The 27,411-nt window shown below is 45.8% G+C and overlaps 1 protein-coding gene across 2 annotated transcripts in view; it reads left to right on the top strand.

Moving 5' to 3' along the window:
* The window catches only part of STARD13 (StAR related lipid transfer domain containing 13), a 475,243-nt gene that overhangs the window by 248,735 nt on the left and 199,097 nt on the right, over nt 1-27,411 (top strand). Inside the window, exon 1 of one of the 2 annotated variants that reach the window (XM_084616653.1) lies at nt 3,621-3,642. The exons of the other annotated variant lie outside the window; for it this stretch is intronic. The gene's annotated coding sequence lies outside the window, so the exon portion shown is untranslated. Of the gene's footprint in view, nt 1-3,620; nt 3,643-27,411 lie in introns of those variants that run through there. 2 annotated transcript variants of the gene reach the window in all.

Below are 27,411 nucleotides of genomic sequence, written 5' to 3'. Positions count from 1 at the left end.
ACCTCATCATTTTTGTTGCCTTTTTCTGAACCTTTTCCAATTCCAGTATATCTTTTTTGAGATGGATGGCCAGATCTGCATGCAGTATTCAAAATGTGAGAATACCACAGATTTATATAAAGGCAATATCGTATTTTCTCTTATTAGCTATCCCTTTCTTAATTATTCCCAATATTCTGTTAGCTTTTTTGACTGCCACTGCACATAGAGATCTTGGAGTCATTGTGGATCGTTCTCTAAAAACATCTACTCTTTCTTGAGTGGTAAGAGCTAATTTAGACCCCATTATTTTATATGTATAGTTCGGATTATCTTTGCCAATGTGCATTACTTTGCATTTATCAAAATTGAATTTCATCTGCCATTTTGTTGCCCAGTCATCCAGTTTTGTGAGATCCCTTTGTAACTCTTCACAGTCTGCTTTGGCCTTAACTATCTTGAGTAGTTTTGTAACATCTGCAGATTTTGCCACCCTACTGTTTACCCCCTTTTCCAGATCATTTATGAATATGTTGAATAGTACTGGTCCCAGTACAGACCCCTGAGGGACACCACTATTTACCTCTCTCCATTCTGAAAACTCTCTGTTTATTCCTACCTTTTGTTTCCTATCTTTTAACCATGAGAGGACCTTCCCTTTTATCCCATGACTGCTTACTTTGCTTAAAAGCCTTTAGTGAGGGATCTTGTCAAAGGCTTTCTGAAAATCTAAGTACACTATATCCACTGGATCTCCCCCTGGTTCACATGCTTGTTGACTTCCTCAAAGAATTCTAATAGATTGAGACATTTTACAAAAACCATGTTGACTCTTTCCCAAGAAATTGTGTTCATCTGTGTCTAATAATTCTGTTCTTTACTATAGTTCAACCAATTTGTCTGGTACTGAAGTTAGCCTTACTGGCCTGTAATTGCCAGGATTGTCTTTGGGGCTTTTTTTAAAAATTGGCATCACATTAGCTATCCTCCAGTCATCTCTTCAGAAACTGATTCAAATAATAGATTACACAACCACAGTTAGTAGTTCTGCAGTTTCACATTTGAGTTCCTTCAGACTCTCCAACACAGTCATAATTAACAAAGGTTACAACTAAGGGTATGTCTACACTAACTGCTGAATTGGCAGGCAGCGATTGATCCAGCGGGGGTCGATTTATCATGTCCAGTCTAGATGTGATAAATCGATCCCCGAGCACTCTCCCCTCGACTCTCCTGTACTCCACTGCTGCTAGAGGCACAGGCAGAGTCGACGGGGGAGCGACAGCAGTTGACTCACCTCAGTGAAGATACCGTGGTAAGTAGATCTAAGTACGTGAACTTCAGCTACGTTATTCACATAGCTGAAGTTGCATAACTTAGATCGATTTCCCCTCCCCCTTCCCCCCCCCCAGTGTAGACCAGGGCTAAAAGGACTACTTGCATTGGTTCAGAAAGGCAGAAGGGGTGCCCCCTTCTGCCTATCTCCCTCAGGCTTTGTCCCTGTTCCCAGTGAAGTGGGGAGACAGGCAGCCACTGGTGCTCTGCTAGGGGCCAGAGAAGGGAAGGGGCTGCAGCCACTGGAGCCCCCAGCCACTCGATTTTTCTGGCTGTTTGGTCTGAGGGAGTCCAGGACCTGAAGCTGCTCCCTGGATGGTCAGGGGCTAAGGGAGGTGAGCCCCCTCTGACCCTGTGTACCAAAGGAGTGGCTGCCTGAGTGAGGGTTGTGGAGGAGGCAATCCTGAAAGTGGGGTGTGGAAGGAATGAAGAGGGAGGGGAGGAAAAGGGATGGGGAAGAGGGGAAGGAAAAAGGTGCTGGGGAGAAGTGATAAATTTGAGCTATGCCAGGCAGTTGGTACACTCACAAAACTAGAAGGGAACAGTGGTTGCCAACCTTTCTTTGAAGCAGAGGTCCAGGAGAGTGGGTGAAGGGCTGACACCCCCACCCCCTTGGTGCATGGTCTTAGGGAGTAGGGGAAGGGCCTTGGAGCATGGTTTCCTACATAGGGGAGTCCCCTGAGGAAAGGAACAGAGGACATTGTATGAAGGTGGGGATGCCTTGCTGCTGCCATCCCATCATGGCTATGTGGGGGCGTTGGTGCGTGAGTTCTCCCTGGCGGTGGTCTGAAGCCCCCTCCCACGCACAACGGGCACCTCTGTTGGGGGTGAAAGTGAGGATCCCCGACTCTGAATCCTCTGGCAGCTAGTGGCCGAGCCCTCCCTTCTGTTAGGGTATGTCTACACTACGAAATTAGGTCGAATTTATAGAAGTCGTTTTTTTAGAAATCGTTTTTATATATGCGAGTGTGTGGGTCCCTACAGAAAATGCTCTAAGTGTATTAAGTGCATTAACTCAGCGGAGTGCTTTCACAGTACCAAGGCAAGCGTCGACTTCCGGAGTGTTGCACTGTGGGTAGCTATCCCACAGTTCCCGCAGTCTCCAGAAATGAGATTCAAAAGTTCGTGGTTCTTTTCCTGTCTACCTGGCCAGTGCATCTGAGTCACAATGGAGCACTCTGGGATAGCTCCCGGAGGCCAATACCGTCGAATTGTGTCCACAGTACCCCAAATTTGACCAGGCAAGGCCGATTTAAGTCCTAATCCACTTGTCAGGGGTGGAGTAAGGAAATCGATTTTAAGAGCCCTTTAAGTCGAAAAAAAGGGCTTCATCCTGTGGACGGGTGCAGGTTTACATCGATTTAACACTGCCAAATTCGACCTGAAGTCCCAGTGTAGACCAGGGCTTAGCCTGCTGTGTCCCAGGAGTAGTGGCAGGTCCCCATTACATGGTTGGGGGGTGACCCCTGCCACTAGCACCCCAGCAGGCAGGGGCTCTGGTGGTGGGGCTGTGGCAGTGCAGGGAGCTAGGGGGCCCTGCTGGGAGGGAGCCCAGGGCCTAGCTGGGTTGTGTAACAGGTAAATAGAACCTCCTGGAGGTGTTTCAGCCGATCGAGTCCGGTAGTAAAGACCAAAAATGCTCTCAGCTGGGGCCAGTTCCTGCAGCTCTTACTGGGACCATGCGAGCTGGCCGGGGACTGGTGCTTGGAAGTCTCTGCCAGGCTTCGGCCGGGGGCAAGGCTCCCTGCGTGGCCATGCAGCAGCCAGGCTCCGGAATGGCCCGCAAAGACGGGGCAAACCTTCGGGAGTGATCCGAGCCTGGCGACAAGGGGCTGCGGGGACAGCCAGGCGGGCAGGCAGCGAGAGGAAGAAGAGCGCGGAGCCCCTGGTGCGCTGGGAGGGGAGTTGCTGTGCGGGGGGATAAGCTGCTGTCCAGCTGGCCCGTGCGCTGGGGCGCTCCGCGAGCGGGGCCGCGAGGAGCCAGGCTGGGGTCAGCGCCCGCGGGGAGACAGGCACAGGTTAGCCGAGCCTCTCGGAGCTGCAGTGACACGGGGGGACGCCGCGGGGTCTGACACACACACGCCGCCTGCCGCTCCCGGTGCCTGGCCGCCGCCGCCGCGCGTCCCGGGACGCCTGAGCCGCAGCCCGCGCGCGCGGAGCCGGACCTGCCGCGGGGAGTCCGCGGCGATGTGGGGGACTCAATGATGAGCGGCCAGCGCGGGTCTGCCAAGCCCCAGCTCCGGCGGTCGTTCAGCGAGCAGCTGCGGGACTCCACCGCCAAAGCCTGGGATTTACTGTGGAGAAACGTCCGAGAGAGACGGCTGGCAGGTCAGTCCCGCGAGCGCACTGCCCCCCGCGGGTAGGAGTGGGGGTCCCTGCCCTGGCTCTCCTGCCGGAGCAGTGCCCGCTTCCAGGGGGGTCCTGGGGTCACCTGTCTGGCGGCTCCCGCTGTGCAACAGCAGCTCTGTGCGGGGCTCGTACAGCGCCGAGTGCGCCCTGCACCGCGGGGCATTAGTGCGGGCTACAGCTGTGGGAGCGGGGCTTATACAGCCTAGTGGCTGTGCCCTAGTGCCTTAGCCAGCTGTGAGTAGCGTGGGTGTGCATTGGTGCCTAATACAGCCATGAGTGTGTGTTGTGTTCACTAGCTTTGTGCTCTAGGCAGCGCTTTGTGTGCCCCCTGAGCAGTTGAGTGTCTGTCCTCTGTCCAGTTTTGGCCTGTGTCCCCTCCCTATGGCGCTGTGTCTGCATATTATACACCCACGTCTACAGCTGAAGCACCGAAGTACTCTTGCTCCGTTTTTCAGAGTAACAACAGGAGAGTGGGTTTGGGGGGGGGGACCTGGATTTGTGCTGGAAATAGCCCCCCTTGATTATCATACACATTGTAAGGAGAGTGGTCACTTTAGATAAGCTATTACCAGCAGGAGAGTGGGGTGGGGGGAGAGAAAACCTTTTGTAGTGATAGACACCCATTTTTTCATGGTCTGTCTATATAAAAACATCTTCTGTATTTTCCACAGTATGCATCTGATGAAGTGAGCTGTAGCTCAGGAAAGCTTATGCTCAAATAAATTGGTTAGTCTCTAAGGTGCCACAAGTACTCCTTTTCTTTTTGCTCTGTTTTTGTAACTTCTAAGAGTTCCTATATGTGACAGCTCTCAATTATTGATGGCTCTTTGAGGTACTATTAGCGAACCAAGCAGTAAGAAGGGAGACAGATCCCCATATGGAGGAGGCAGGGAGGTCCATCCCCTGGATGTTACAAAGCCAGAGCAGGTCATGAGGAGGACAATCCGCTCCCATGCCCTTCCTTACCCACAGTGGGGGCAGTGTCCCAGTCATAGAGAACGTTGTGAGCTCTACCTCAGCTGGCTAAGCAGGTGGGATTCAAAGCAGGTGGAAACTGAGGGAAAGGTTTTTGTGTGTGGATGGTAGGGGGTTAGGGTTAAAACCTGGGTACGATCCCTGGTTAACTCTGCAGTGAAGACATACTCTGCAAGGGGAGACTTCAAAATTACCAGATCCAAATTAAGAAGTAAACTGCCCAATTACATTCCAACATCCACCCATTATATTTCTAATTACCTGGAGGATGGGGGACCTGGGGCCAGATTTTCAAATGTATTTAGGCTCCTAATGATATAAATAAGCTCCTAGTGGGATGTTCAAAAGTTCCTAAGCAGATTAGGTGCCTGACTCATTTTGCAATCTGTCCGCAACTTTTGACACCAAGATGCCTTTGAAAATCTGGCCCCTAGAATTTTAATCTCCTCAAATAAAGTCAGAGGAGATTCAATAAATCACCCCCTTCAGGAGTGACTCGCGTCATATTGAGAACAAGATGGCAGTAACATGTTGATTTTACACATGTAAACAGATGATTAGTTAATGTTTATAAAACACCTTGAAGATGAAAAGATCTAAATGGCACCAAGATAATTTTATGAGCACACTAGATAACTAGATACATTATAAATGCAAGACGAATGTGTCAAATGTAATGAAGATTAATTTGCAAAACATGGATTCTTCAACTACATTCTATTGTCTTGTAAATCGTTTGAAGGACACCATCTAGGACTTTGTAACATGCTGGTATTGGAGTATATAGGGCACATTTTTCTAATGTAGGCATCTAAATTGTGCCCACAAAATAATTGTCCACAGGTTCAAATAGTTAAAATAATGGATACAAATTACATGCTTGGTTTTGAAGACTTAGTACAGAATATTTGGATATGGCAAAGAACTGGTATTTGTGGAGTAGAGTCTGGTTGTAGGTAAGGACACAGAGCCCCAGAATCCTATTTGCTTATTTCTAAACTTGATAGTTCTGAGAAAGCATAAAAATAGAGAATATTAATATCTCCTTACATGTAATCTGGTTAGCACTTTGTTAAAAGCACATACCAGCAGGGCATTCAGCTGGGACACTGGGTTAGCCATCTTCTGTCAAACAAACCTCAACTACTGCTTGAGTGAGCAGAAGGCCTGGGCAGACTGCCACAGAGCAGCAGCCGACTTTTTAAAGGAACTTGGATTAAAATTGATGGAGTCAGGTTTCTTAGCTAAAAAACCCTCAAGTCCTGGCTTAATGCATTGCTGTAGTTTATATGTTGTTAATACCATTATAATATGCTGGTGAGTTTGTGGTAAAGGTGCCCTTTATCTGATTACATGGTTCATTTGACAAGATAACAAAATGTGTACAAATAATACCTATGGAGTTAGCAGATTCCAAATATATCCTGCTCCTCAGATGGTTTTATGTCTCTTGGCTTTCTGCCCTTGCATTTGTATTTATTTGTCTTTTGTGTTTATCTTAGTCTTGGCCTCTGTGGTCCCAGTAAATATCCCTGTGGCCTCTCTTTTCCTCTTCCATTAATGAAAGGCATAGAATTTAGGCTGGTCTAAATACCTCATTATTTGCTGGCTGGCTAATCAGTTGGCCATCTGTAGTAATAAATGAGATCACACTGAGGTGAACAGTTGTCCAACTTTCCTTCTTTCCAAAGCGGATATTTATGCTGTAGCTCTGAATGACAATCACACCAGCAGTCCTTGACAGTTAAGTAGGACTTCAGAAGAATGACAGAGACAGGAAGAACACTTTTAACCCTTATCTTACTGGGGGGTTTTTTCCCCCTGACTTCCAGCTAAATGAAACAGTTACATAGCAAATCATCATCATTATTATCAGTGAAAGTAGAAGAGGTTTGGGGGCTCTTATGTATTTACTCCTATGTCTTACTCTACCTTTTCACCCTTTTATTTAAGGCTCAAACATGGGCCTCACAGGGGAGGAGAATGTAAGGCACTCTTTCTTCCCTGAATGGGCTATTGGTATTAACATATGTTGTAGGGGAAAGCAGTTGCTACTCCCCCTCCCATGCAGTTAGCTAAGGAGTGGATGAGCAAGAACAGGGAGTGGACAGAGTGTTGGCTCTACTCCCCTCACTGCTTGGGCCAGCCCAGCTGGAGTGCTGTGCACTAGAGGGGGAAGGAAGCTATGCTAGGAAGAGGCTTGTTTAGTGTTACTCCCCTACACACACACACCCCCACTTAAGCAAAGGTGATTAGGAAGCAATGTGTGACCAAGAGTAATGCTCTGGTTCCTACTCTGCTTCTGGTACTGGACAATTATGTGGTGCCCCTTATTCAGGCTGGATTGCAAGTTGCAAAACCAGCTCTTACTCTATTTTTCTGTTCCACTGACCCCGACTTGTTTATTAAATTAGTGAGTATACTTAATATAATGACTTAAGTGGTGCTTTTAGTAGTTTATGTGCTTTTTATTATTCTTACCTAGGCAGGTCATGTTCAGGTAAGATTCTTGTTACACTAACATTTTTATTTGACTGTTTAGAATTCACTAACAGGTTCCTTCTCTGGTGTGACTTTGTTATTGTCAGTGTCAGTCCAAGACTGGAAAAATAAATTCAGTCATTACTTTTGAGAAAGTTATCAAATACACTATTGATTTGATGATCTAATTTTTAAAGACGATCTGGTACACTGGAATTTACTCTGAAGACAATTCAGTGGAGAAGTTAGGCCCTTACGTAGCACCTGTTTTAAGTCCCATTGAAGTCCCTGATCACTGAATTTAACCATATGTTTAAGTGCTTTGCTGGATTGGGCCTTGATGATCAGGTTGTCCAAAAGACCATATATAGAAAGACCTTGGATAGTTTTAACCTGGCTGTAAATCTGGACCATCAGACTACCACATTTGAAGCATGACTGACTGAAATCCATTGCTTTATGGATTTGAGTGTTTTTCTTCACATCTTGAAACTCAGTTATATTGGTTTAAAAAAAAACAAACAAACTTATGATCCTATAATGCTTACTGAAATCCTGACTCAAATCATGATCACCTGCCATTGTAAAAGTTATAGTAATAATAATAGCTTACATGTATTTATTCAGTATTGTAGCCATGTTGGTCCCATGATACTAGAGAGACAGGGTGGGTGTGGTAATATCTTTTATTGGACCAGCTTCTATTGGTGAGAGACAAGTTTTCCTGCTTCCACACAGTCTCTCTCACCAACAGAAGCTGGTCCAATAAAAGATATTACCACACCCACTCTGTCTCTCTCAAATTTATTTAGCACTTTTGTTTCAGAAGGATAACTTGTATGCAATTGAAAAGTGCTATGCACATTCTGGCATGCTATAAATAATTACATCCAAAAAACAAAACAGAAATATTGTTAATGTTGCAAAGTTAAGCACTCGAAAGTTAGGAAATGTCAAAATTAAGGTTGTCTGTGCAACCTTAATTTGTCCTCCGTTGCATATGTATTATGATGCAGTCTTTAGTTACATCATCCCATACTATATTTTCCCCACAGACCCCTTGCCTCTGTCAGTGCACAGGACAGACAGCGCTTACTGAATGAGCAGCTATTCAGTATTTTACTTTCTCCTCATTGTTCGCAGATATTATTTACTGCATGCTATTCAAACGCTGCTTTGAATACAGAATTATTAATTTCCTCATGGGCTTTTCTGTGGTGCTCATCCCCATAGTATCTGAGTGCTTCACAAACATTCATGTATTTAGTTTTACAATATCCCTGTGGGGCCGGGGGAGGGGATTATTACCCTTGTGCAGGTAGAAACTGAGTCACAGAAAGATTAAAGGTCAAAAGTGGCCACTAATTTTGGGTGCCAGATTCAAAATACCTAATATTTCAGAGTATGTAGTTTTATATAGCACTTTATATGGTCAAAGCAGAGCCCCCATTGACTTCAGGTGCAGCTGCTGAGCACTCAGCACGTTTTTTCAAATCAGACTCCAGGATCTGAAGTTAGTCACCCAGAATGAGGAGCACGCAATTTGGGTTGAATCCTACAAAGGCACTTAAGCATTGCAACGCTGAACGTCATGGTGCCTAATTTTTTGGTGCCTGGAAAATCACTGCAGCAACACTGCTGCAACCTACAAAGCTGAGCTAGGTGCCTCCGTTCCCTGTACAGTGAATGGGGAGAGAGAAGCACCTAAGAATGCGACCCACAAAAATCTGCACACTGTGCAGGGAGCTGCCTAACCTAGCCAGTCTACTCACTGTCTGTCTCCACACAGACTGGCTGGAGGAGGGGTGCCACCTGCCTTGTAACTTTTAGCTCAGTGGTTAGAGCACTCACTTGAGATGTGGGAGACCCAGGTTCAATTCCCTCTCCCTGGAAAAGCGGGAGAAAGGATTTGAACAGGGCTTGCCCACTTCTCAGGAGAGTGCTCGAGTTACTGAGCCATGGGAACGCCTGCTGAAGCTGTTCCCCTGTGGATTAAATAATGAGAGAGTGACCGAATGACTGCAGTCCAGTGATTAGGGCACCCACCTGTGGGGCAGGAGACCCTGGGTCAAGTCCCCCTGCTCCAATCACTCTTTCATTATTTAGATGTGTTCAGATCAGACCAGTTGGGCAAAGTAGGCAGCCAAATACCTGTCTGTCGTTAAGTTTTCTCGCCTAACCTGTCCCTGTCCTCCCCACCTGATGCTCATCATCTCAGCCCCAGTTTCCTTGCCACGCCTGTCCTAATCTTGCCCCTTTCAGGCTCCTTGACCCAACCTACTCCCTCTGCTGCCTTCCTCCTTCAGGTCCACCTCTTGTTCCTCCTACATTTGAGTCAGACTGCTTCCTCCACCACTGCCTGGGCACCAGTAGGTAGGTAGAGCACTGGAGAGAGTGAGTCTCCCTTCTCTCACTTACAGTGCCCCTTGCTACAGCAGCCCAAAGCAGTAATCACAGGCAGAATCCTTCTCAGCTGTCCTTCCCTGGGCTGGTGCATGCTCAGTGCAATGAAATCTTTGGATAATTTAGCTGCGGAACTGCAACAAGTCCTTACTAAGTCCGTGGCTTCTGCAATTTTTCAACAGCTCAACTTGGTCAAATTTGGGAAGCTTCTCGTGGAAACAGCAAAAGGCGCTTCCCTGATGCCAAATTTCAAGTCCTTATTCCAAAGCATGGAGGTACAAGAGCTTTTCTGTGAAACAGCTGTAAGAATACTTTTAACATGGGCAAAACATTTTTTTCTAACTTTTCTCTTGAAAATGGCTGAACTCTTTTTGCTGAAACTACAAAAAATTAAATCAGCCTGAGGCAGTCACCTGTCACAGAAGAGTTTAGCCAAGTTATAAGTAACTGAAAACAGGGAGATATCAGGCAAGTTTGACTATAAGCATCATTATCAGCTCCACCTGCAATAATCTAAAAACACTTTAGACTCTGATTTGCAACTATATGGATCACTTCAATCACCATTGAAATGCAACTATCTCAGGGATGGGATAGCTTAGGATAGAAAGCATAATTTGTCCAATTGAATCTTTAGTAAAGGTTTAGGAATAGAGCTGGGTGGGAATTTTGCATCAGAACAGTATTCCAATGGAAAATGCCCTTTTCACAAAATCAGATATTTCCATTGGAAAATTTTTATTTTTTGTCAGGAAAATCAAAGTGACATCTCCCTGGCTGCTCACCAGGAAGGATCTTATCAATTTCACATTTTGCCTGTATGGCAAAAGCAAAACTGAAAAGAGTCTTCCAGGCAGACAGCTGCTGCCTGGCTGGGGGGATGTGAATCAGGCTGAGTGCCCTGGTTGGCTCCCTGCCCCGCAACCTGGCTACCCCTCCAGTAGCAGGGGTCGGATGGGGGAAATGTGGAGAGCCTTGGCACTCAATCTACATCGGCTGGCCTGGATGGCTCTTGTCATTTTCATTTTCTGCCTGCAGGAGGAAAGTGAAGTTGACAAGAGCCTTCCAGGTGGACAGCTGGCAAGCTGAAAAAGTCAGTTTTGGTTCTCTTGAAGTGCAAGTTTTCTGGAAATCCCATCTCACAGATTTATTTTTTAAAACACATTTTGTCCTGACTCAGGGTGTTTTTTATTTATTTTTGTTAAATGAGAGTTTTCATGGGAAGGGACTTCCATTTTCCAGCCAGCTCTGCTTAGGAAGGCAGAAAGTAATTACCCTTTGGAATTTGGCACATCCATAAAGACAATGCCCCTTGTGGTTGGTTTGTTCTGATTACTGCAAGTGACCAGGACCTTTGTTTTGTATGCTGATAGCACCTCTGGCAGTAGTGGTTTCTAGCACCAAGTTGGGGTGCTGATTCTGTACCATCTCAAAGGGCAGAATGCCTCTTAAACTGCCAGCATCACTTCCTGAATTATCTGGAAGTCTCATACATCTATGGAGCAGGCCCAGCCACACTGAGGTGTTAAGGATGCCTTATAACTGTTACTTATCAATTAAAATTAAGCAGTTATGAACTTTGAGGGAACTGATTTATAGGTCATGTGTCTCCTTTCAAATACAGCTCTGATACAATATGAGTGCAGCATACCTGCAGTGTAGGAATGCTATGGCAGCCCAAAAGAAGTTGCTGCAGATCTGGTACCACGTGAGCAAATGTAAATTGGTATAGTAAACCCATTGACTTCAATAGAGCTACATTAGTTTACACTAGCTGAGGACATGATTCATGGTCAATGTTTATATTTAACATCAGTTAAAGAATATGGTGGTGTGTAACACATTGTTTTCCTTTAAAGACTTGTTTTAAAGAACAAGAGAATCTACCTTCTAATTTCTTTTTAGAAAAAATGATTTCACAAACAATTTATCTTACTGATTAATACCACGATATGTTGAACATTCTTTCTGGCATTTTTCTGTAGCAGTTTCCAATGTAGTAAACAAAATCTGTGATTATAAAAAAAAAAAAAAAAAATCACATCCGAATCACACAAATTAAAATCTGGGCACTCTCCTGTGTAAAATTAGTGAGATTTGGCCCCTGTGACTGTAGACAGAGAATGCAAAGACGGATTTTCCAGTATGCCATTACAGTTTGTTACAATAAGCACATATGGTCTGATTTTTCCAAGAACCTACATTGACTTCAGTGTTTAGTTGTACATGTTCAGTGCCTTTGAAAATCAGGCCAACAGTGGTTATTTTAACATTGCCTAGGGAGTCTGAGGGTATGTCTACACTACAAAATTAGGTTGAATTTATAGAAGTTGGTTTTGTAGAAAGCGTTTTTATACAGTTGATTGTGTGTGTCCCCACACAAATGGTCTAAGTGCACGTAGTCAGCAGAGTGTGTCCACAGTACCGAGGCAACCGTCGACTTCCAGAGCGTTGCACTGTGGGTGGCTATCCCACAGTTCCCGCAGTCTCCGCAGCCCATATGAATTCTGGATAGAAATCCCTGTGCCTGATGGGGCTAAAACATTGTCGCGGGTGGTTCTGGGTATATATCATCAGGCCCCTCTTCCCTCCCTGCATCCATGAGAGCAAGGGCAAACAATCGTTTTGCGCCTTTTTTCTTGAGTTACCTGTGCAGACGCCATACCACGGCAAGCATGGAGTCCCCTCAGCTAACCATCACCGTATGTCACCTGGGTGCTGGCAGACGCGGTACTGCATTGCTGCATAGCAGCAATTTATTGCCTTTTGGCAGCAGACAGTGCAGTATGACTGGTAGCCATCATCGACGTAGTCCTGGGTGCTCTTTTAACCAGGCGCCTGGGCAAACATGGGAGTGACTCAGCCAGGTCATTTCCCTTGTTTCGTTTTGTGGCGATTGAGTCCTACCGGCAGTGCACTGTCTTTTAACCTGCAGCTAGCAGAAGATGATGACTAGTCGTCATACTGCACCATCTTCTGCCGAGCACCCAGGTGTTGATGATGACTAGCTGTCGTACTGCACAGTCTGCTGCCAGCAAGATGTATAAAGATAGATGAAGTGGCTCAAAACAAGAAATAGACCAGATTTGTTTTGTATTCATTTTCTCCTCCCTCCCTCTCTCTCTGAAATCAACAGCCTACTAAACCCAATTTTGAGTTCTGTCCTTGAGGTTTTGAGTTCTATCCTTGAGGGGGCCATTCAGTTTCTCGCAAAGCCACCCCTTTGTTGATTTTAATTCTCTGTAAGCCATGTTGTCAGTCGCCCCTCCCTCCGTCAGGGAAACGGCAGACAATCGTTCCGCGCCTTTTTTCTGTGCAGACGCCATACCACGGCAAGCATGGAGCCGGCTCAGATCACTTTAGCAGTTAGGAGCACATTAAACACCACACGCATTATCCAGCAGTATATGCAGCACCAGAACCTGGCAAAGTGATACCGGGCAAGTAGGCGACGTCAGCGTGGTGATGTGAGCGATGAGGACATGGACACAGACTTCTCTCAAAGAACGGGCCCTGGCAATGTGGGCATCATGGTGCTAATGGGGCAGGTTCATGCGGTGGAACGCCGATTCTGGGCTCAGGAAACAAGCACAGACTGGTGGGACCGCATAGTGTTGCAGGTCTGGGATGATTCCCAGTGGTTGCGAAACTTTCGCATGCGTAAGGGCACTTTCATGGAACTTTGTGACTTGCTTTCCTCTGCCCTGAGGCGCAAGAATACCAAGATGAGAGCAGCCCTCACAGTTGAGAAGCGAGTAGCAATAGCCCTGTGGAAGCTTGCAACGCCAGACAGCTACCGGTCAGTTGGGAATCAATTTGGAGTGGGCAAATCTACTGTGGGGGCTACTGTGATGCAAGTAGCCAACGCAATCAAAAATCTGCTGATATCAAGGGTAGTGACCCTGGGAAATGTGCAGGTCATAGTGGATGGGTTTGCTGCAATAGGATTCCCTAACTGTGGTGGGGCCATAGACGGAACCCATATCCCTATCTTGGCACCGGAGCACCAAGCCAGTGAGTACATAAACCACAAGGGGTACTTTTCAATAGTGCTGCAAGCACTGGTGGATCACAAGGGACGTTTCACCAACATCAACGTGGGATGGCCAGGAAAGGTACATAATGCTCACATCTTCAGGAACTCTGGTCTGTTTCAAAAGCTGTAGGAAGGGACTTTATTCCCAGACCAGAAAATAACCACTGGGGATGTTGAAATGCCTATAGTTATCCTTGGGGACCCAGCCTACCCCTTAATGCCATGGCTCATGAAGTCATACACAGCCTGGACAGTAGTCAGAAGCTGTTCAACTACAGGCTGAGCAAGTGCAGAATGGTGGTAGAATGTGCATTTGGACGTTTAAAAGCGTGCTGGTGCAGTTTACTGACTCAGTTAGGCCTCAGCGAAACCAATATTCCCATTGTTATTTCTGCTTGCTGTGCGCTCCACAATATCTGTGAGAGTAAGGGGGAGACATTTATGGCAGGGTGGGAGGTTGAGGCAAATCGCCTGGCTGCTGGTTATGCGCAGCCAGACACCAGGGCAGTTAGAAGAGCACAGGAGGGCGCAGTGCACATCAGAGAAGCTTTGAAAACCACTTTCATGACTGGCCAGGCTACGGTGTGAAAGTTCTGTTTGTTTCTCCTTGATGAAACCCCCTGCCTCTTGGTTCACTCTACTTCCCTGTAAGCTAACCAGCCTCCCCTCCTCCCTTCGATCACCGCTTGCAGAGGCAATAAAGTCATTGTTGCTTCACATTCATAGAATCATAGAATCATAGAATATCAGGGTTGGAAGGGACCCCAGAAGGTCATCTAGTCCAACCCCCTGCTCAAAGCAGGACCAATTCCCAGCTAAATCATCCCAGCCAGGGCTTTGTCAAGCCTGACCCCAAAAACCTCTAAGGAAGGAGATTCTACCACCTCCCTAGGCAACGCACTCCAGTGCTTCACCACCCTCCCAGTGAAAAAGTCTTTCCCAATGTCCAATCCAAACCTCCCCCACTGCAACTTGAGACCATTACTCCTCGTTCTGTCATCTGCTACCATTGAGAACAGTCTAGAGCCATCCTCTTTGGAACCCCCCTTCAGGTAGTCGAAAGCAGCCACCAAATCCCCCCTCATTCTTCTCCTCTGCAGGCCAAACAATCCCAGCTCCCTCAGCCTCTCCTCATAAGTCATGTGTTCCAGTCCCCTAATCACTTTTGTTGCCCTTCGCTGGACTCTCTCCAATTTATCCACATCCTTCTTGAAGTGTGGGGCCCAAAACTGGACACAGTACTCCAGATGAGGCCTCACCAATGTCGAATAGAGGGGAACGATCACGTCCCTCGATCTGCTCGCCATGCCCCCACTTATACATCCCAAAATGCCATTGGCCTTCCTGGCAACAAGGGCACACTGCTGGCTCATATCCAGCTTCTCGTCCACTGTCACCCCCAGGTCCTTTTCTGCAGAACTGCTGCCTAGCCATTCGGTCCCTAGTCTGTAGCTGTGCATTGGGTTCTTCCGTCCTAAGTGCAGGACCCTGCACTTATCCTTATTGAACCTCATCAGATTCCCCTTGGCCCAATCCTCCAACCGGTCCAGGTCCCTCTGTATCCCATCCCCCCCCTCCAGCGTATCTACCACTCCTCCCAGTTTAGTATCATCCGCAAATTTGCTGAGAGTGCAATCCACACCATCCTCCAGATCATTTATGAAGATATTGAATAAAACCGGCCCCAGGACCGACCCTTGGGGCACTCCACTTGATACCGGCTGCCAACTAGACATGGAGCCATTGATCACTACCCGTTGAGCCCGACAATTTAGCCAGCTTTCTACCCACCTTATAGTGCATTCATCCAGCCCATACTTCCTTAACTTGCTGACAAGAATACTATGGGAGACCGTGTCAAAAGCTTTGCTAAAGTCAAGAAACAATACATCCACTGCTTTCCCTTCATCCACAGAACCAGTAATCTCATCATAAAAGGCGATTAGATTAGTCAGGCATGACCTTCCCTTGGTGAATCCATGCTGGCTGTTCCTGATCACTTTCCTCTCATGCAAGTGCTTCAGGATTGATTCTTTGAGGACCTGCTCCATGATTTTTCCAGGGACTGAGGTGAGGCTGACTGGCCTGTAGTTCCCAGGATCTTCCTTCTTCCCTTTTTTAAAGATTGGCACTACATTAGCCTTTTTCCAGTCATCCGGGACTTCCCCGGTTCTCCACGAGTTTTCAAAGATAATGGCCAGTGGCTCTGCAATCACAGCCGCCAATTCCTTCAGCACTCTCGGATGCAACTCGTCCGGCCCCATGGACTTGTGCACGTCCAGCTTTTCTAAATAGTCCCTAACCGCCTCTATCTCCACAGAGGGCTGGCCATCTCTTCCGCATTTTGTGATGCCCAGCGCAGCAGTCTGGGAGCTGACCTTGTTAGTGAAAACAGAGGCAAAAAAAGCATTGAGTACATTAGCTTTTTCCACATCCTCTGTCACTAGGTTGCCTCCCTCATTCAGTAAGGGGCCCACACATTCCTTGGCTTTCTTCTTGTTGCCAACATACCTGAAGAAACCCTTCTTGTTACTCTTGACATCTCTGGCTAGCTGCAGCTCCAGGTGCGATTTGGCCCTCCTGATAACATTCCTACATGCCCGAGCAATATTTTTATACTCTTCCCTGGTCATATGTCCAACCTTCCACTTCTTGTAAGCTTCTTTTTTATGTTTAAGATCCGCTAGGATTTCACCATTAAGCCAAGTTGGTCGCCTGCCATATTTACTATTCTTTCGACGCATCAGGATGGTTTGTCCCTGTAACCTCAACAGGGATTCCTTGAAATACAGCCAGCTCTCCTGGACTCCTTTCCCCTTCAAGTTAGTCCCCCAGGGGATCCTGGCCATCCGTTCCCTGAGGGAGTCGAAGTCTGCTTTCCTGAAGTCCAGGGTCCGTATCCTGCTGCTTACCTTTGTTCCCTGCGTCAGGATCCTGAACTCAACCAACTCATGGTCACTGCCTCCCAGATTCCCATCCACTTTTGCTTCCCCCACTAATTCTACCCGGTTTGTGAGCAGCAGGTCAAGAAAAGCACCCCCCCTAGTTGGCTCCTCTAGCACTTGCGCCAGGAAATTGTCCCCTACGCTTTCCAAAAACTTCCTGGATTGTCTATGCACCGCTGTATTGCTCCCCCAGCAGATATCAGGAAAATTAAAGTCACCCATGAGAATCAGTCACCCATGAGAATTCATGCATTCTTTATTAATTCATCACACAAATAGGGGGATAACTACCAAGGTAGCCCAGGAGGGATGGTAGAGGAGGGAAGGACAAGGCCACACAGCACTTTAAAACTTATTGAATGCCAGCCTTCTGTTGCTTGAGCAATCCTCTGGGGTGGAGTGGCTGGGTGGCCGGAGGCCCCTGCACCGCGTTCTTGGGCGTCTGGGTGAGGAGGCTATGGAACTTGGGGAGGAGGGCAGCTGGTTACACAGGGGCTGTAGTGGCAGTCTGTGCTCCTGCTGCCTTTCCTGCAGCTCAACCATATGCTGGAGCATATTGGTTTGATCCTCCAGCAGCCTCAGCATTGAATCCTGCCTCCTCTCATCACGCTGCTGCCACCTTTCAGCTTCAACCCTCTCTTCAGCCCACCACCTCTCCTCCTGGTCATTTTGTGCTTTCCTGCACTCTGACATTGTCTGCCTCCACACATTTGTCTGTGCTCTGTCAGTGTGGGAGGACAGCATGAACTCAGAGAACATTTCATCACAAGTGCGTTTTTTTTCACCTTCTAATCTTCGCTAGCCTCTGGGAAGGAGAAGATCCTGTGATCCTTGAAACACATGCAGCTGGTAGAGAGAAAAAAGGGGATAGTGGTATTTAAAAAGACACATTTTCTAGAACAATGGGTACACTCTTTCACGGTAAACCTTGCTGTTAACATTACATACATAGCACATGTGCTTTCGTTACAAGGTCGCATTTTGCCTCCCCCCCCCCCCCCCAGCGTGTGGCTAGCCCCTTCACCCTCCAGCGGGGAACATTTCTGTTCAGCCATAGGCAAACAGCCCAGCAAGAACAGGCACCTCTGAATGTCCCCTTAAGAAAAGCACCCTATTTCAACCAAGTGACCATGAATGATATCACTCTCCTGAGGATAACACAGAGAGATAAAGAACGGATGTTGTTTGAACGCCAGAAAACATACACTGCAATGCTTTGTTCTACAATGATTCCTGAGTACGTGCTACTGGCCTGGAGTGGTAAAGTATCCTACCATGGTGGATGGAATAAGGCTGACCTCCCCAGAAACCTTTTGCAAAGGCTTTGGGAGTACATCTAGGAGAGCCGCAAATGCCAGAGCAAATTAATCATTAAACATGCTTGCTTTTAAACCATGTATAGTATTTTAAAAGGTATACTCACCAGAGGTCCCTTCTCCGCCTGGCAGGTCCGGGAGGCAGCCTTGGGTGGGGTCAGGGGGTACTGGCTCCAGGTCCAGGGTGAGAAACAGTTCCTGGCTATCGGGGAAAAATGGTTTCTCCGCTACTTGCTGTGAGCTATCTACAACCTCATCATCATCATCTTCCTTGTCCCCAAAACCTGCTTCTGTGTTGCCTCCATTTCCATTGGAGGAGTCAAACAACATGGCTGGGGTAGTGGTGGCTGAACCCCCTAAAATGGCATGCAGCTCATCATAGAAGCGGCATGTTTGGGGCTCGGACCCAGAGCAACCGTTCGCCTCTCTGGTTTTCTGGTAGGCTTGCCTCAGCTCCTTAAGTTTCACGTGGCACTGCTTCGGGTCCCTGTTATGGCCTCTGTCCTTCATCCCCCGGGAAATTTTGACAAATGTTTTGGCATTTCGAAAACTGGAACAGAGTTCTGATAGCACGGATTCCTCTCCCCATACAGCAATCAGATCCCATACCTCCTGTTTGGTCCATGCTGGAGCTCTTTTGCGATTCTGGGACTCCATCATGGTCACCTCTGCTGATGAGCTCTGCATGGTCACCTGCAGCTTGCCACGCTGGCCAAACAGGAAATTGAAATTCAAAAGTTTGCGGGCCTTTTTCTGTCTACCTAGCCAGTGCATCTGAGTTGAGAGTCTTGTCCAGAGCGGTCACAATGGAGCACTGTGGGATAGCTCCTAGAGGCCAATACCGTCTAATTGCGTCCGCAGTACCCCAAATTTGACCCAGCCGATTTCAGCGCTAATCCCCTTGTCGGCGGTGGAGTAAGGAAATCGATTTTAAGAGCCCTATAAGTCAAAAAAAAGGGCTTCATCGTGTGGACGGTGCAGGGTTAAATCGATTTAACGCTGCTAAATTTGACCTCAACTCCTAGAGTAGACCAGGGCTGAGTTGGGACTTGATACAATGTCTTTGAACATATCTTGTGCAAACTAATTGTCTTTGTAATTGTAATATGCATCATAACTTCCATTGCCATTATACCATGAAAAATACAACTGAATGTCTCCTAATCAAGGTAGAAATGTATAAACATCTCATTTCATTGATGGTGACTTGGTGAAGCTGCAAGTAACGTGCAATGGGAATGTCTGAGCATTGTTTTTCCCTGCAAGCTCTTTTTAAAGAACATTATCTTTCCAGAAGTGGTATTATGAAGTCAGTACTTCCATGTTTACATTATTTCTGGCTAATAAAGACATCAGTGTGAATGAATCATGTTCTGAATTTTAAAAGCAAAACATATATTAACATATATATCATTATTTGACAAAGGAAATAGGTTACAGGTTTTAGAAATATATGTAAGTGCAAAGGGAGCATTCATAACAGAGTGATGACCTTAAATGAATTTGCATTGGTTTCCATCGGAGCTAGTCTTTATATTATAATTTTTCTTCTTAATTAAGACCTTTGTGTGCAGTGCAAATGAAACAGATTAACCCAATTAAAGTAGCTCAATAAAACCACTGAATTTATTTTGAAAGACAATTTCATTGCAGGGTCATTTTTCAAAATGAGCCTCGGAGATGTGTACAGAAAACCTGCTATTTATCATGATGGATTTTGTGTACCTACCCTCCTATGACTAGTTTTGAAATGATACCCACATGTTAAGGAAACAAACCAAAGTCACTGTACCTCCACTGAGAGAGTGAGAGTACAAACTCCTATTAACGTTAATGGGATTGACATGTTTAAATCCCCCACATAGCAGTGGGAAAAGATTTCATTGTTAAAGACAAAAGCTCTGAAAGATGATCATAATTCAGTCCGAGGTGTTTCTGGGAAGAAAAGAAATTACATTTATGATTAATCCTTTGGTGAGGTGTGCCAGAGAATTTCTGTGGGAGTCTCAATCATGTCAAAATTGAATTGTATGTTAATGCTAGGAGTTTGTTTAGGTGGTGAAAATAATTTTTAAAATATAGGTATCCTTTATATCATGTATGTAATGCCAATACTGTATTAAGTAGTGATGGGCAGACTGCCCAAAGATATAATGGCTGTCCTTTCCAGTACCCCACAACAATTCAGTTTCCCCAAACTACACTCCTCTCTTTCTCTCTCTCTCTCATCACAGTGAGTTAACACCAATGAGTAGCAGCCTGAGTCTGAAAAGGGGGAGATGGTGGCAAAGTGTCATTGCATCAGCCATTCTAAGAATACCTCTGCCTTCCCACTCCTGATGCTACTGTCTTCTCATGACCCCAGTGGGTCTGATTCTGTCAGATTTTCTGCACTCTGACTTCTGCTTCCTTTCCCAGGTTCTCATTGGCTCTGGTCCCCTCTTATCCTTCCCACTCGACTGCTAAATTTGCTAGCATCACTTAAAGACACAAGAAAACAAATATTTAATTACAGAAATAAAGTGACATAGAAGCCATTCTGCTTGAGTATTTCTGTGCCAGCCTGGGATTTTACAGAGGGCATGATTCCCAACCATCCCAAAATTCACAGTACCATTCTAACTTCTACATACCCATCCCTGCCCTGTGGGCTCCCTTGTTGCTCCCACTTTTGGGGTTTGGACTGGCTCTGGAGAGTCAGCAGGAACTCTGAAGTTGACAGAGAGGCTCATTTTATTTTCATATCTCCATGAGCCCTACTTCCCCACTTGAACATTTATTACCTAAACAAATTCCACACATTGAAACACAAACATCACAAGAAGCTATGCTGATAAGATGGCAAGTTGGTCGGGATTGTAAGACTGGGATATTTTAAATCACAATCAAATTCTACCCAATTGTTATTTACAGAACTTCTTTGATAAATGTCAGTTCATTCCAGAGGTTGATAGTTCACTTGCTAAGCTGTAGCATTTACCCATAAGCATTTCTGGCAGATAGTATGAATAGCCATTTATAACTGGGTCTCTCAAGGGTGAGACCTATTTTGGTATTTTTGCCACTGACTTCCTGTGGTTCTCCCAACATCCACTGGGTTCTGGGATGGAATCACATCTCATTTCCCAGTAAATAAATCTCCCTCTCCCCACTGCCACTCTCCCAGCTCTCCTAGTGAGGGGACATTCTGGGCCAATGTGTAAAAGTTGTTACTTGGTCAATATGCTAAGGTAAGGGGTATATTGATAGAGGCTTATGGAAGGCACACTGTAAAAAACTTAAATTATCTCCAGTGTATCTGAACACTAAAGTTTATAACATATTGATGTGCTGTCTTTTTCCAGAAAAAAACTAAGAGCACATATTGATTTCTATACTGTCACTCAAATATTTTTCCATTATATTTAGGAGCTAAAAATAGATTGGTGGGAATGTACAGTTTGCAGAGTATTGTGGTTGTCTGGTATTAAACAATGACAATCTTTTTCATTCAGACTCCTTCCTAATATTGGTCATGGCAGTCAAAATCTACAGTTTTCTTACCTGAGTGAGATTGCTAGATGTTACTACTTCCCTTTCCCAGACGGGTGAAATAGAGACAGAGGCCTTGTCTAATCAAGGATGTTTTTGAACTGATAATTCACATTCTATGTAGCTCCACCAGTTGTAGCACCAGTGGAAGCTATTGTGTAGACAAGGCTCAGGCATTAGATGAGACAGTGGAAAAATCCACCTGAGCCCTATCTGTGCTACAGCCTCCATCCTGTTAACACCAGTGGAACTACACTTTTGGGGAATTCTAGGTCTAAAAAATCCTAGTGTAGCTACAACAATAGACAGTCCATGCTAACTGCCTATAACAAACTAGCCTTCTCTACACTGGGAATTTTCAGCCATGTGTGACTAGTCACCAGTATAAGCTGCACCAATGAAAGCCCCTAGAGTACATAGAGTAAACCACAACTTACCCTGGTACAATTGACCCCTACTGCAAGCCAATGCACATCTTGTTTTATAGCAGCTACATTGAGGGTTTGCACCAATGCAGCTTCACCAGTGGCTGAAATTGAGGCAAATACCCAATATAAATAATAGGTGATTTGTGGGAGAGTCACAAAGGGTCAAGTGCCCCCCCCCAGCAGCCCGCCCAGGTGGGAAGATCAAGGGGCGGGGCCAGAACCTCTTCCAGCCATGCTTCCTGGGACGCTGCCCGGTGCGGTGCAGTGCAGTGGCTGAAGGGAGAGCACCTGGTTGCAGCAGCAGCAGGCTGCCCCGCCCAAGCTCAGCTTCTGGGGACAGCGGCCAGCGAGCCAGAACCCCACCAGGGCCACATTAACTCTCCTGTGGGCCTGGGGCTATTAGATTTTGTGGGGCCTCTGTATACAAGTTCTGACATTGCACTCCATATGATTTTATGAAAATATGCTAATGAATGTGAATATAATGTAACTGGAATATGCTTCATGCAAAAGGTCTCTTGTAAGGTATCATTACAAAGCTTATAATCTACTTAGTGTGGGCATCCTATTTGTATAAATGTATCATTCTTGAATCTGAAACTAGAAATATGAAATATAACTCTGAGGTCCTATTGTAATTATGGAAAGTGTGGGCTATTAATGGTGGCCTGGAATTTGATGGCTCCCATCAACTAGGACAGTTGGATCTAAATGGCTCTGTTTACTTGCAAGCCTTCCTGTGAGTCAGGCCAGGAAGAATGAAGGCTGGGGGTTTCACAGGACATGTGACTGGTACTGAAATCCATCTTAAACCTGGTGCTTTTCCATTTACAAGGAGGGGTGGGGACCCAGAGAGACAAAAGATTCCTGCCTTGTGCCAAAGCTATATAAGGGCGTGGAACAGAACAAAGGAGGTTCCGGTCATGAGAAATCCTCTAGTTACCACCTGAGCTGGAGCTAACAAGAACTGTATCAGGGGAACGGATTGGTCCCAGACTAGGAAGGACTCCAGTCTGTGAAAGAAACTTATTGGAACATCTCTGAGGGTGAGATTTAATCTGTAATCAGTTTCTTAATGTTTTGGGCTTAGACTAGCGTGTTTTGTTTTATTTTGCTTGGTAACTTACTTTGTTCTGTCTGTTGTTACTTGAAACCACTTAAATCCTATTTTTTGTACTTAATAAAATCACTTTTGCTTATTAATTAACCCAGAGTAAGTAATTAATCCTTGTGGGAGCAAACAGCTGTGCATATCTCTCTATCAGTGTTACAGAGGGTGGACAATTTATGAGTTTACCCTGTATAAGCTTTATACAGAGTAAAACGGATTTATTTGGGGTTTGGATCCCATTGGAACTGGGTATCTAGGTGCTTGAGACAGGAGCACTTCTTAAGCTGTTTTCAGTTAAGTCTGCAGCTTATGGGATGTGGTTCAGACCTGGGTCTGTGTTGCAGCAAGCTAGCATGTCTGGCTCAACCAGGCAGGGTTCTGAAGTCACAAGCTGGCAGGGAAAATGGGCTCAGAGGTAGTGTCAGCACATCAGGTGGCAGTCACAAGGGGGTCTTTGTGACCGAACCCATCGCACAAGTCTTTTCCTAATTTAAAACAAAATGACCATAATTATGGCATCAAAGCTATTAACGCTATACTAAACTTGCCTTTTAATTAACATAAAGCCGGTCTGTGGTTACATTTCAGTCTTAAAACATGAGTTAATTCAAAATAGCCTACTTCTTACCTTAGAACAGCTGGTATATTAGTTTCTTTCTGGGAGGGAGTCTGGGTGCAGGAGGGGGCTCCAGGCTGGAGCGGGGGATTGGGGTGGAGGAGGGGGTGCAGGGTCTGGGAGGGAATTTGGTGCAGGATGGGGTTCTGACCTGGTGCAGGAGGGGGTGTAAGGTGACGGCTCCAGCTGAGAGGCGCTTACAACAGGTGGCTCCCGGCTGGTGGCACAGCAGGGCTTAGCAGGCTGCCTGCCTTCCATAGCCCCACACTGCTCCCGGAAGCAGCCGGCTGCTGGCACGTCTCTGTGCACCCCGCTGGGAGGGGAACAGCATGTCTCTCTGTGCTGCCCACAAGCACCGCCTCCGCAGCTCCCATTGTCTGGTTCCTGGCCAATGGGAGCTGCAGAAATGGTGCCGGGGGTGGGGGCAGCACATGGAGCCACTTCGCGCCCCCGCCAGGGGCCACAGAGATGTGCTAGTAGCCGGCTGCTTCCGGGAACAGCATGGGGCCATGCAGGCAGCCTGCCTGAGCCCTGCTGCACCAGGGCCCCACTTAGCCCGTGGCCCTGGGCTGCAGCCCCAAAAGCCCCTGCATTAATTCAGCCCTGCTCTTCCCCCCTTCCCGCCAGCCAGGCCGCAGGCTCTCTCACAGCCAGCTATCCTGGAAGCGAAGCCCGGTGCGGGAGGCAGTGTCCAGGAGTGCTCTGTCCTGCTCCCTGCCTGGCTTTGGCTGCCAGGAAGAGCAGCTGAATGTAGCGGGGGTGGGAGGGCAGCGCAGTGGGAGAACAGAGCCCCAAGTAACGTGGGACAGGGAGAGCAAGGGGGGCTCAGGCTGGGGGCGGGGCAGGGGGAAGACAGGTGGGGAGGTCACGTGTCCTCCATCATCTTCCCACTTCCTTGCTTTCCACAGTACAGTAGAATCTGATCTCAAATTGAAGGACTGAGTGAATCTTAGTTTTGAAGTGAATTCTGTCTCATGTCACTTTGGGTTAAAAGGTAAATTAACTCTTTACAGTGCTTACTGTATTTCTCATTTTAAAAAAGAAGCCATTGTTAAAGTTTCTGAATACTTATATTATATGTTATTTGCCAGAGAGACCAGAATGGTTTTACTGAAGAGGTGAATGTTTGAGGTACATATGTCTTCCTAAGCTTTCTCTGTATTTTGTATCACCTATGCGTTTCTTGCTATTTATCTTGCTTTTCTTATTTTTCTACCTAGTGTTGCCAATTTTTGTGATATGTGTTTCCCTTAAAACCCCAGCTATTGGAGTCATGTGATTATGTGAGTCTCAGATTTCATCTAAAAAAAAGTTTCTAGCCATCGTGGCTGCAAAGAAAAACTGGAAAATGTGAACCTTAAGGACTCAAAAAACACACAAGGCAAATAAAAAAATCCAACATTTATTTTATAATATCTCATGATTTTTAAGCCCATCTCATGAATTTTGGAGCTCCAGTCATGTTTTTGGAATGCTTGGGTTTGGCAATATTGCCCTCCTAAAACTAATAAAGTAGTAGTAGTGGTCTCTCTCCCCCAATAGTTACAGGCTTGAAAAAGATGTTAGTATTAGAGGCAGTTCAGCTGGGCTCGGAGCATCAGCAAGAGCACTGCACTTCAGTGGCTCTTTCACCTGTCCTCCTTACAGCTTAGATATGAAACTGCCTTCACCTGATCCCATTATGCCTTGGAAGTGCAGCGTATATTGTAATAATCTGAGACCACTGTCGTAAGTAACAGTATACATGCAGCAATCAGGATCATGTAAAATTCATGATTGTTGGCTCTAAAAGACCTCCACTAGGTCAGCTGAAAGAGCAATTCAGCTAATTTAAGCAGTAAACAATTTTTACATGACAGGTTTCAGAGTAGCAGCCGTGTTAGTCTGTATTCGCAAAAAGAAAAGGAGGACTTGTGGCACCTTAGAGACTAACAAATTTATTTGAGCATAAGCTTTCGTGAGCTACAGCTCACTTCATCAGATGCATGAAGTGAGCTGTAGCTCACAAAAGCTTATGCTCAAATGAATTTTTACACAGTTACTCTGCCATTCCTTTCAGCAGAGGGCAATAATATACATGAATATCTATAACACAATAGGCATCACAATACGATGTGCTGGATTGCCCATTACACTGAGGTTTTGCAGTACAAGAGGCATAGCTGAGGGAGTCAGGTACACAGAGTGACATCCATAACTCTGAACTTCTCTGATTCTGTAAGTACAAGTTAGAAAGTTTCATTGCACTGAGATTTATGCATGTAATTCCCAGTGCACTAAGCTAAAAATCCATGCGTTAGTGTAGCTTTGCATGTCATGGGACCAACCTTTCAGAAGTGCTGATATCTCCTGATTTTTTTCAGAGGTTATATACACACTTAGCTACATTTCTTCATAGGGAATTACAAAAATTATGTTAGAAGGCACACACAAAAAAGTCACAGCAAGAAGGTGTAATTGTTTATGATTGAAAGTTGGTAATCGCCATTGAGCTTCATAATCCATTTGTTAGCACACAGCAGTAGGGTTTGGAATTTGTCTTATTCCTGCACATATCTGTCACTGGCCTGTGCCACTCTAAACATCACAAGGTAAAAACAAACAGGTTGCACATAGGCGCACGCACACACACAAAGTGTGTCCTCTCTCCCCTCTGTTATAAACAAGTCAAGAGGTCTGTATTTCCTGCAGACCATTTATATCATTCAGGAAGGAACATTATTCTTTCGGATGGCTGGTCTAGGATTAGTACTTAGAAAAGTTCCCAGATTCTAAAACCATTTCTGTTGATCTAACAAAGTGTCCCTAACGTGGCAGAATTTGAGACTTTGGACCTTAAAGTCACATCATTCTCAGTGAGAAGTTTTTATTCTTTCAAGTCTTGAGATTATTTTGACAGCTAATCTCTCTCCAGCTTCTATTGTTAGAAATTAATGCTTCCATTTTAAAAAATTCTTTACGCCAGAAACACTTCTGTAGCACTCATCATAATAGCAACATTTGAAGGATGGAATTCGAACTCTTCCTTCAAATGGTCTAAATATGTTATTTTCAAGCAGTTTGTAAGACCGTAACTGCTAAACTTTTGTCTGAAGATGCTGGGTAAAATTTTCAAAAGTGCCACAGGGCCAGATTTCTAAAATGATTTAAATCAGTACAATTAGATAGTTAAGTGATTTTGAAAATCCCACTAGGTGCCTCTATTCTCCTTTGGCATCTAAATACATTTAAAAATCTGGCCCTGAGTGACTTGGGAATCATAGCATCATAGAATATCAGGGTTGGAAGGGACCTCAGGAGTTCATCTAGTCCAACCCCCTACTCAAAGCAGAACCAATCCCCAACTAAATCATCCCATCCAGGGCTTTGTCAAGCCTGACCTTAAAAACCACCTCCCTAGGTAACCCATTCCAGTGCTTCACCATCCTCCTAGTGAAAAGTTTTTTTCCTAATATCCAACCTAACCCTCCCCCCCCCCGACCCTGCAACTTGAGACCATTACTCCTCTTTCTGTCATCTGGTACCACTGAGAACAGTCTAAATCCATCCTCTTTGAAACCCCCTTTCAGGAAGTTGAAAGCAGCTATCAAATCCCCCCTCATTCTTCTCTTCTGCATACTAAATAATCCCAGTTCCCTCAGCCTCTCCTCATAAGTCATGTGCTCCAGCCCCCTAATCATTTTTGTTGCCTCTGCTGGACTCTTTCCAATTTTTCCACATCCTTCTTGTAGTGTGGGGCCCAAAACTGGACATAGTACTCCAGATGAGGCCTCACCAATGTTGAATAGAGGAGAATGATCACGTCCCTCGATCTGCTGGCAATGCTCCTACTTATACAGCCCAAAATGCCATTGGCCTTCTTGGCAACAAGGGCACACTGTTGACTCATATCCAGCTTCTCGTCCA

Source organism: Lepidochelys olivacea (assembly GCF_965140295.1).
Source record: "Lepidochelys olivacea isolate rLepOli2 genome assembly, chromosome: 1".
Classification (NCBI taxonomy): Eukaryota; Metazoa; Chordata; order Testudines; family Cheloniidae; genus Lepidochelys; species Lepidochelys olivacea.
Note: the sequence above shows the minus strand (reverse complement) of the source record. Positions and strands in the feature narration are given on the sequence as shown.